Raw genomic sequence first — 12052 nt, 5'->3', positions numbered from 1 at the left:
GGATTGCAGGTTGTTTAACAAATATCATCTGGCAATTTCGTTCACTGATATGTTTCAGATGCCAAATAGATTATAAATTTGAAACTAAGAATGCCTTCTATTTTATACTTGCCAGTGTGCTTAATTAACATTTTTCATAAACATCTACAGGATAGACGGACGGCACAGCAATAGACAGCACAGACCTTATGTTGGAACCAAACTGGAGGCCTAGCTTAGCTCTGCAACTTTGGACTGCTTATTTAAATTGCCTGAGCCGTGGGTGCATTATCTGTAGGCCAGGGATATTACTATCTATCTCATCAGTGTCCTGGAAAGATGAAATGCTAGCAACATGTTAGGCCAAGAGACAAACACAGAGTGAAAACCAGCTGCCATTTAATTGATTTCAACTTTTGGTTCCCCCATGTATGTCAGAGACCAACATATCATTTTCAATAGCTGATTGGATATCATTTTCAATCGCTGATTTTTCAGAAAACCACCAGACCTTCCTTCCAAGGTGATGCTAGGGAGACTCGAACTTCCAAACTTTCAGTTAGCAGTCGAGCATATTAACTCTTTGTACTACCTAGGGATTCCAAAGCAAACTAAGGGCCCAATGGCTGCTATTGTGATCATTGTTCATTCCACTCATTCAACAACTATTGGCTGAGCCTTGTCTACAAATTCACATGCTGTCAGGAGAGACCAGTCCCTGGAGAAGGACATCATGCTTGGTAAAGAAGGGGGGCAGCATCAAAAAGAGGAAAGTCCTTAATTAAGCAGATAAATTAACACAGTGGCTACAAGGAGCTCAAGCATAGGAACAATTGTGAGGGTGGAGCAGGAGCAGACGGTGTTTCCTTCTGCTGAGCATCCGGTTGCTCTGGGTCAGAACTGACTCAGTGGCACCCAACAACAACAGTCTACAAACTGAGTAGTGAGCAGTGAACAAGACCCACATGCTTCTGCTTTTCCTAGGTCACACAATTTGGGGGGAAGGGACACAATAAAAATGAATGGATCAGTATACAATTACATATGTGAAGTGTGACAGCTTTCTGTGACAGAGCGCACAAGAGGAAAGGGGACCTGCTTTCGATGTAACCTTTAAACTGCAGTCTGCAAGAGGAGAATGTCACGGGAAAGGTGGCAGAGGGAAGTATATTTTCAGAAGGCAGGGGCTAACCAGGAGAGCCTGGTGGCACAGAGAGCAACTGGAAACACAGGGAATCCAGGACAGATGACTCCTCCAGGACCAGTGATGAGAGTGGCGATGCCTGGAGGGTAGAGAGAATGTAGGATAGAAAGGGGGAACTGATTACAGGAATCTATGTACAGCCTCCTCCCTGGGGGAAGGACAGCAAAGAAGAGGGCAGGGGGAGATGTCCGACAGTGTAATATATGATAAAATAATAAATATATGAATGGTGAAGGGCTCATGAGGTAGGGGGCAGTGGGGAGGGAGGGGGAAAATGAGCAGCAGATATTAAGGGCTCAAGTAGAAGGCAAATGTTTTGAGAATGATGATGGCAACAAATGTACATATGTTCCTGACCCAATGGGTGGATGTATGTATGAATTGTGATAAGAATTGTATGAGCCCCCAATAAAATGATTTAAAAAAAGAAAAAGGCCCTGGTCCGGAGCATGCTCCGTAAGAAGTACTGATAGGACTAAACAGGCTTAAAGAATCAAATAATGCAGGACCCGGGGATGAGTTCAGATTGAACATTAAATTGAATTTGTGTTTCTGGTTATGAACATGGCTCTGGCTTTCCAGGATGATCTGGAAAAGTACAAAGGAAGGGGTAGGCACGTTAGGGAGCTATTGGCACATTGCAGACCAGAAGCTGGTGACTTGGGCTGGGCGGCAGGGATGATGGGAAAAGGAAGCAAAATGGAAACACAGACATAGAAGAGACCAGTCTCACCAGGATTTTCCCTAGGGGCAAAGGAGGGGGTGGATTGTTATAATGAACATTTAATTTACTTTTGTGTATGTTTTCTCCTACAACTATCACTTTTTATCTCCCCAAAAGGGAATGAGACAGAGTCATCAACCTCACATATTAATCATTGAAAGTTTTCTTGTACTCATTCTCTTCATCTCAATAGCCATCACTTAAAGAGCCCTGTTCGCTTAGTGGTTATGAGTTGGGCTGCGAAGTGCAAGGTCAGCAGTTCAAACCACCAGCCAGCTCCACAGGAGAAAGAAGACACTTTCTACTCCTGTAAAGAGATGCAGACCTTGGAAACTCGCAGGGGCAGTTCTGCCCTGTCCTTTGGGGGTTGCGATGAGTCGGCATCGACTCGGAGCAATGAGTTCTATTTTTGTTTTTGTTTGTTTACAGACATCACTTACTTGGTTCCATCTCAGAAACTTGCCCAGAAGTGTTTTCCCATTTATATTACTGTCCCCCAAATCCTATAATAACAGTTGAGGTAAACCTAAGTCCTTTATCATCAGGAAATTTTGCCAACTTTTATCCTCTATAGCAGTGGTTCTCAATCCTTTAATACAGTTCCTCATGCTGTGGTGACCCCCCCCCCAACCATAAAATTATTTTTGTTGCTACTTCATACTGTAATTTTTCTACTTTTTTTGGGTAGATATCAAAGTTTATTACTGGTTACTAGGGTTAGTATAGAGAAAGCGGGGGCTAGAAGGTAGGGGTGATGGAAAAACTACATGAGTCATGGAATGGACCATTTGCAAAGAGATTCTTGTAATTGCTATCAATAAGACTTAAACCTCTAAATAACTGAACAGGCAAAAGTTGTGTGATAGACATATAAGGGGTTTCAAATAGTTTGTGGGAAACATTCATTGTTTTTTAATTTATTTGAGTCATCACTGGGGCTACTTCTTGCTGCTGATTTGTTTACTGGCCTGCTCTTCCACCTGCATGGCCGGGCACAGGGTCTGCATGGAACTTTGGAGGGCTGAGAGGTACTTGGTAGAGTTGGCGGGGGTGGATTCTGCTTTGTTCTCAATGGTCTCCAGGTCACAGTCAAGCTGCTTGGCTGTCTCGGGAGAGCTTAAGTCAGGTGGTCCCTTGCTTTGAGCTGAAGAGGTGCGAGGAGTCTCGCGCAGAAGACGCTGCTGTATGGAAAGGAAACGATCTACTTTTGCTATCGGGTGATCCCTGTGACAGGGTTGTTCAGCCCCCAAAGGGTCGCAACCCACAGAGTGAGAACTGCTGCTCTATAGCATCATGAGACTCACTGCCATCCAATTGACGCCAACTTATAGTGAGTCTCTAGGACAAGGTTGAATTAGCCCTATGAGTTTCTGAGACTGTAGCTCTTTGTGGAAGTAGACAGCCTGGTCTTTCTCCCGTGGAGCGGCTGGTGGTTTCAAACTGCGTACTTTATGATTAGTAGCCCAACGCAGAATCACATTGCCACCAAGGCTCCTCGCAGCATCAAGGGAAGATTACGTCTTGATTCAATGGATCAGATGCATTAAAAATCACTGAACTTCCCAACCTGAAATTAGTCTTTTGATTTAACCAGAAGCGACAAATTGTGATGATTTTTACAAGCTTTTTGTTTGTTTGGTTGTTTTTTCAGACTCACATACTTACTCCCATTCCCACATGAGCAATGCGAACAGATGGCATGAAGCATCTGATTGCATAATGATTAAGGCGAAATTTGATGAAAACTCAAAGATTAAGTGTTATTCTTAGAAAAACAGGTAATTGATCTTAGAAAAGTACATAATTCTCTCTAAGGTTATAAAGCTTCTAATGATCGATACAAAAAGACTGCCTAAGGAAACCCATAGTATAATCTTCAGATTGAATTTAAAATCACATGCACATAAGAACCCAAGTTCATTCACCCACAGGCACTGTGCCAATACAGCAGAATACTGCGTGACCCATCGTTCCTGCTGTCAGAAAGTGGATTCTGCAGTTAAACATAATCACCGCTCTTAGCATATTCCACCAAAACACAAGTCACCGAGTTATACAACATGTTCTGACTATTTAAACAAGTGAAAGAAACAGAATGTTACTGCTCTTCCTATATGGGAAACATATATCATAGGAGAGTACTTGAAAAATGTGCAATAGGGCAAACTTCCATGTTCAGTAACCCAGTATGGTGTGGCTTAAAAACATCCAAAGATCCAAATGTATTTGTTGTCATCCCAGAAGCACCCTTCACACCAAAAAATTTATAGCCCAAATCAGAGAATGAATCTTGAAGGAATTAAGTCCTTCTTGGAAATTTCAGAACCCAGAAGAAGAAGCGAAAAACCCCTGAGGACAGCAGAGCATGCTGCCGGGTAAGATGAGATGTGGGGGAAAAAACAGACTAGGAAAAGCAAGACAGAATGATCCAGGATCTGGGAAAGGGGCTATTATGGGAAAATACCAAAGCAGTTTAGCCTAATAGTCAGAATAGCATCCATTATTTATTAAACATTTTCTCAGACCAGTTACTGTACTAGCTACTTACTGTATATACTCGAATATACGGCCACCCGAGTATAAGCCAAGGTACCTAATTATTACCTGGGTAACCAGAAAAACTGATTGACTCGAGTATAAGCCTAGGGTAGAAAATACAGACACTATTGGTGAGTTTCAATAATAAAAACAGATGAAAATAAAATTACTAAAAATTGAGACATCAGTGGGGTAATGTATTTAAATATTCATTTTAAATAAAAACCAAATAAAGGACAAGCCATTTAACATTAGTAAACCAGCACAGTAAGTGGAAAATAGGTTCAACAAAAATAGTAAAGTATCAACAATGATACCTTAAGAGTACTATTCCCTGAGCTCAATCAGCAATCAAGCTAAAATGTAAAGAGTTAAAATCCTTCAAAACTGGATTCCGCATCATCATCTGTATCCCAATGCAGAGATTCAGCTGGTGTGAGGTCTTCATAGACGCTCTCCTCACTGAGATCACCGTCATCACCATCACTGCTGTCATTTTCATACAGAGCACAGTCTTCACTGCCATCCATAGCATTACGAATACTACATTTCTGGAAGGCACGTCACACCATGTCTTCTGGAATGTCTTCCCATGCATCTCGAACCCACTTTGCTATTAACTCAATGTCAGGCTTCATGAGATTTCCTCCTTTTTTTAGTCGGACTTGACCAGATGACATCCATTCATGCCACTGACCCCTGTCACATTTTTTGTGCTGAAAAACTTGGCTTATACATGAGTATATACAGTAATTAATTTGTCTCTAATTCCTATAACAATTATACAAAATAGGCCTTAGAATTCTCATATTATAGATGAGGAAAAGTGTGTGAGGTTATGTACCGTGCTTAAGATTCTTTAGTTAGTAACTAAGAGAGTCAGGATTTGACATCTTTTCCATCCACCTCTAAAGACCAGGGTTGTCCTACATACTCAACTTAGCCAACAGTGGTCCTGTTACCGTCAGTGTATTTACAAAACCATGAGCTCTGAGACAAAGTCCTAAAGGCTAAACATACAGGGTTGCTATGAGTCAAAACCAAGCCAATGGCACACAGCAGGACCAAAAATAGATTTTTTATGAAAGAAAGACCGTATTGGCACAATTTCAGAAATATGGCAGAGTTGTCACGTTCAGAAAAACCCCAACAGGAAGAAAAAGGTAGCACGTGACAGCTAGATTCTGAGCCATTTATTTGGAGTAAAAGTAGCAGAGAGTCCAAAGACCAAACTATAAAACAACTAGTATCTTTCTTCATCAGGAATGTAGCTGCTGCTGCTAAGTGTCTTCTCTTGTTTCGTCTTCCCTTCTCTCTCTGGGACATAAAAGCCCTGAGTTTTAATTAGATATTCCTTTGCCCCTTGAGTCCATACATTTTCCAGTTCCCTTTCTGGGTAGATTCTAACAAAGGAGACACGAGCAGAAATGATGCACACATCTCCTGGGTTACAGCCTTAAAGGGAATCTGCTCGCCAGCTCCTCTGCCACTCTTCACTTTCCAAGGTGCTGGAATACATGCCCGATGGTGGTGAACCAGAAATGATGGCGACGAATTCTGACCCCTCAGAAGAAATGCTGCTGGGCCCCCGGAAGACCTTGGACAGAGCAACTGTCGGGACTCTCTAGTAAGCAAGAAATGGACTTCTATCTAGTTTGGGCGCCTTTATTTTGAGATGTGCAAGGATGGCGACTTAGCTAATACCCTAATGGATGCAAACTGTCCCAGCACTCTGGGATGTTTACGTGTTTGTGGCATTATGGTCAACTCATCAAACATCATCTTCACATGTGAGAGATGATATTAAATGTAGAGCTCCCTAATGGTGGCGAATACTCACATTCTTGTTCATCTGTGAAAGCCTAAGACATCAGAAGCTAAATTTTTGCCCTCTTTTTTCTGCTTTATATTGGAAAACAATTTTGTTTCAGGTCCTGAAATGACCTAAAAAATATATCCATTCATCTGTCTTTGGGATACAAGTGTAGTACAGAAAAAATAGTGTCACTGCATGCATCCTTCCTGATTAAATACCACACGTTAATTCATGTATTTTTGCGGTACTATTGAGGCTTTAAAATACGTGAAAGTAGCATAATGTTCTGCCATTTGATTCAATGGACCTTAAGTTATGCTAGTCTACTGTATTGAAAATATGGACCTAGCAAGTTATGGCAGCTTTAGCCAGGAATGCTGAGAGGAACTAACCAAATACCATTGAACATGCCTGGCCTTTTGCTGTGTCCACCCCAATCTATGGCCCACTGGACAACAACAGCAACAGGAAATGCACGGGAGGCACCAATGCAAAGGTTCTTCCAGGGGACACCCATGGTGGTACACTTCACAAAGTAAACAAGCATGCATATGTCTATTATTAATGACACAGCTCTTTGAATGCCAAAGGCATTGTCTTTAATTATTTAAATCTCTCAAGCGGTCCTAATAACTCGAATAAGAGGTATTGATCTATGTTCCTCTGATGAAAAAATAGGCCCAAATGAAAACTGCTCAGGAAGGCTGCTTGTTCAATTTCATCTAAACGAAGAAGTGGTTGAAAGTAATCACCGCAGCTTCTTTGATTCACTGGGTTATTGAATTCATTGTCTCCGTTGAGCTCTTAATGATTTTCAAATATATTTCGCAGAGGTGAGCTTTCCTGGCAAAGAATGAGTCTTTATGGTAAATTTTAATTCCCCATATCTCTTCTGTCTTTTTTCTGGAATTTCAACATGTCGTGGAACCAGTCCAGCTTTTTAACTGCATGATACAGATTCCTTTTGTAAAACAAAGAAAGTCAAAACGATCACATTAAGCTCAAAAAGAGACATGAGACATATACCCAGGTATGTCATGGTTGAACTGTTTACTAATCAGTGTTTCAAAAGCGTTGTTTCCTTTCCCCCAAACCTTTTCTCTACAGGCCCCAGCCCAGCCCAGTACTTCTGAAATGTTGTACTTAAAAGGATCTGGTCCTCACTGGGGAGATTATCAATTAGGGACCTTCTCCTTGGTTTTTGCATTCTCTGCAGCAATTCAAAGTCTTTTACATATTAAAAACAAGTTCACTTCCAAAAGATGTGGCGTCTCCTGTGATGCAGAAACCTGCCTAGAAAAGGTTATCCTTTTGTATTATGGTGACTGCCAAGGAACCAGGCGCCAGCAAAGCTTCGAGAAACCCATTAAAACTCTCTCCTTTCCATTTAAGCTTCAAACAGCAGTTATCATTTCAAAACAAAATAAAATTGTATCTATTATTAGACTTCATTTGCTAATTAATAATTATGCCTGGGTATGCATTGGATTCCTAACCACAAGGTCCACAATTCAAACTCCCCAGCTGCTCTGCAGGGGAAAAGATGAGGCTATCCATTCCCATAAAGCGTGACAGCCTTGGACACCGGATCTAGGGTTGCTCAATGGCAATGGAATTTGTGTGTGTGTGTGTGTGTGTGTGTGTTGCGGGGGGTGGGGGAGGCACCAGGGACTTTTATGTTTTTGTCATTCTTTACAAAAAAGACTAAAAAACGTAGTTCCTGTCCAGGTAACCAATAGACATTCTTTTAATTTGTAAAAGAAACCAGGTGCTGCTCATCTTCCTTCTTACTTTGATGGACTATTACTCAGTGGGACAAGAAGAATTCTGGTTTTGAGATAGACCTTTACCAATGCCTTTCGTAAGTGTTATGATCATCTAATCTCTAACATTCTGAGTGTGCTACATACTGTGAAATTCAACTGGACAAATGGAAACACAGATCGTTTGTATGTTTGTACGAAATCTAAGTTTATAAAGTCTTTGTATTGTGTGTAGTGCAATTAATTTGTTAAGTCTATGTGGTGAAACTACAATTAATCTGCTATTCTTAAAAATTATATTCACAGCATTTGTTTGAACAGTATGGCATAGTAGACAATAAAGTGTAGTTAAATAGAGAGAATGACCCAAAGGAACAAGAAAAACATACATCCTATAAGCCTGAGTGTACTGATGTGGGTCCCACATCAACCAAGGCCTTGCAAATGTCTATTTCCCATAAATACCCGGCCTCCTCAGAAATCGATACCTAAATCAATCAATTGGCAATCCCAGAAACAGAAATCAACACTACCTCAGTAGGACCTGCCAGCTCTTTTTTTTTTTTTCAGTTTTTTTATTTTTTATTTTTTTAGAATTGGAAAACTCTTTTTTTAAAATTTTAACAATTTATTAGGGGCTCATACAATTCTTATCACAGTTCATACATACACATACATCAATTGTATAAAGCACATCTGTACAGTCTTTGCCCTAATCATTTTTTTCTCCTCTTTTCTTTTTTTACATTTTATTAGGGACTCATACAACTCTTATCACCATCCATACATATACATACATCAATTGTATAAAGCACATCCATACATTCCCTGCCCCAATCATTCTCAAGGCATTTGCTCTCCACTTAAGCCCTTGCATCAGGTCCTCTTTTTTTTCCCCTCCCTCCCCTTTCCCCCCTCCCTCATGTGCCCTTGGTAATTTATACATCGTTATTTTGTCATATCTTGCCCTATCCGGAGTCTCCCTTCCCCCCTTCTCTGCTGTCCCTCTCCCAGGGAAGAGGTCACATGTGGATCCTTGTAATCAGTTCCCCCTTTCCAACCCACTCACCCTCCACTCTCCCAGCGTCATCCCTCACACCCTTGGTCCTGAAGGTATCATCCACCCTGGATTCCCTGTACCTCCAGCCCTCATATGTACCAGTGTACAGCCTCTGTCCTATCCAGGCCTGCAAGGTAGAATTCGGATCATGGTAGTTGGGGGGAGGAAGCATCCAGGATCTGGGGGAAAGCTGTGTTCTTCATCGATACTACCTCACACCCTAATTAACCCATCTCCTCTCCTAAACCCCTCTATGAGGGGATCTCCATTGGCCGACACTTGGGCCTTGGGTCTCCACTCTGCACATCCCCCTTCATATAATGTGGTATATATATACATATATACATATACATATATACATATACACATATATACACATACATACACACACTTATATCTTTTTTTTTTTTTGCATGATGCCTTATACCTGGTCCCTTGGCACCTCGTGATCGCACTGGCCAGTGTGCTTCTTCCATGTGGGCTTTTTTGCTTCTGAGCTAGATGGCCGCTTGTTCACCTTCAAGCCTTTAAGACCCCAGACACTATCTCTTTTGATAGCCGGGCACCATCAGCTTTCTTCACCACATTTGCTTATGCACCCATTTGTCTTCAGCAATCCTATCATGGAGGTGTGCAGTCAATGATATGATTTTTGTTCTTTGATGCCTGGTAACTGATCCCTTTGGGACCACTCGATCACACAGGCTGGTGTGTTCTTCCATGTGGACTTTGTTGCTTCTGAGCTAGATGGCCACTTGTTTATCTTCAAGCCTTTAAGACCCCAGTCACTATCTCTTTTGATAGCCGGGCACCATCAGCTTTCTTCACCACATTTACTTGTTCACCCACTTTCCTGCCAGCTCTTTATTGCCTACTTCCTCTCACGTTTTTTTGTTGTTTCTAAATTGTTTTTTAATTGGGAGTTCTTAGAGTATTTTAATCTTATCAAGAGGGACCGGTTGAGAAAGTACAGTTTGCTGGAAGGTCAGCAGTGCAAGGGGAGAAACTTCCATGAGATGAATGAGCACAGTGGCTGCAATCATGGACACTGACACAGCAATGAGGACCAGCCACAGCTCCTTCTGTCAGAGCCAGCTGGCTGGCACCTAATAGCACCTGCTCAAGGTAATGGCCAGAAGTCCCCCTTCTTCTCAAATAAGGAAAGAAAATTCCTGCTAGCTGCTGTGAAATTTGCCCTGCATAGCGTCCTCATTCTTGCGTGTGTATAGTTACACAAAGCCTTCTGCTTTGTACTGCTCTGTGGGGTTCTTTTCTGACTTTCAGACTACATGTCCCCACTGCAATCCTCAAAATGCCAATAAAGCGTGCAAGTTTATACACAAATTCAATTTCGTGGAAACTTATTTTCATTTCAAATGGCCTCAAGCTTTTGGAAGTAGAGTGGAAGTGTTTCGTTTCTTCTGACGAGAGCTCCACCCTGACCTGCTGGTATTTGAAATACTGGTGGCCCTGCTTCCAGCATCCTAGCAAGACACAAGCACTGAAGTGTGATCAGCTGACAGACAAGTGGTGGAGATAGCCGGTTGTGTTGCTTATGCTCCATCAAGCATATTTTTAATTCCTAGTAGCCTCATAAGACTGGGTAGAAATTCCCCACAGAGTTTACTTGGCTGTAATATTAAAGAAGCGGATTGCCAGGTCTCTTTCCCATGGAGCTACTGGGTAGATTCCAGCCCCCTTTCATTTAGCAGCTAAGTGCTAGAGCTTCTGGAGATACCCACGAGATGGTCATAATTATTATATTTTACCTGAGTGAAAGGAAAAGTGTAATCTATCTAGTGACACATCTCTATTTTGGGGAAAAAAATAAAATTTTTTATAGTATGCATAAACTTCCTTATTTTAGAAGAAGAGTACAGAGGGGAGGTCTATACCCATCCAGAAACCAACTCCGCATTTACATTGAACCTTATAGAATATCCTCATCCCCAGCCTTGTCACTCCATCACATTGTGGCATTATTTCTGCAGGTTTGACCTTGACTCTGCATGAGGCCATCCTACAGTTCTCAATTCCGGCCCCTACTGAGTCTCCTTTGAGCCGCAGGATTTCTGGAGTTAAAGCCAAACAAAAACTGTGCCAATGCTTAGAGTAAATAATAATATAATGGACCTGAAATTATTTGCTAATTTCACTTAATAAAATAGAATTTCCCGTCGCTGGGCCTTACATTAACATAATAACTTCCTTTCTTTGAAGTAGCCCTTAAATGATGGGGAAATACCAAGAGAAACAGCTTGAGAAAAGACACTAGCAGAGCTGGACTGAGAATGTCAGAAACAGAGGGGATTGGAGGAGGGGCACTTGAACCAAAACTTTTACCTCATGTTTCATTTTAAGCGACAATTAATCAAAGACATACTAAATGTCAAGTTTCCTTTGATTGTTATTCTCCCAGCCATGAGGCTGTTTTTCATTGTTTCTCAGGATGATCCTGAATGGAGATATTATACAACTTGAGCTGGAAAGAGAAACTGGTTGCTATCAACTTTGACCACAACAGATGTAAAATAACAGACTGCAATATTCTTTTAGAAGCTTTGGCTTTGTTTGTCTGGAAACTATAAAAAGAAATCTTTGTTGTTCTTATTTTGCTTTGTTAGGGGGTTGGTATTGCTTCCATTCAGACTTGTCTTAAGAGAAAAGCTTTACCCAGCACATCTATTAACAAAGAAAAAGGAGAGCTTAGCATTCCTACATAAAAGAATTCTGTAGAAGGTGACCTGCCATAGGTTTGCACTTGTTCCTAATTCCTCAGGTGACCTATCACTCATAACAAATCTTTGGAAAAGATTAAGAGGAAGACTGTGGGATTAAAAAAGGCTCTTAATGCTCACTGCATTCGATAACCTGAGAAGAACCTTAAAAGGAAGAAAAACCCCCAAGCATTCAAAGAAATGGAGTAGCTGCTAAAATCAACAGGGGATTCGCTTTATGAAAGCAGTTG

The sequence above is a fragment of the Tenrec ecaudatus genome, chromosome 6, assembly GCF_050624435.1.
Source record: "Tenrec ecaudatus isolate mTenEca1 chromosome 6, mTenEca1.hap1, whole genome shotgun sequence".
NCBI classification, from domain to species: domain Eukaryota; kingdom Metazoa; phylum Chordata; class Mammalia; order Afrosoricida; family Tenrecidae; genus Tenrec; species Tenrec ecaudatus.
The sequence above is the reverse complement of the archived record's forward strand: the minus strand, read 5'-3'. Positions refer to the sequence as shown.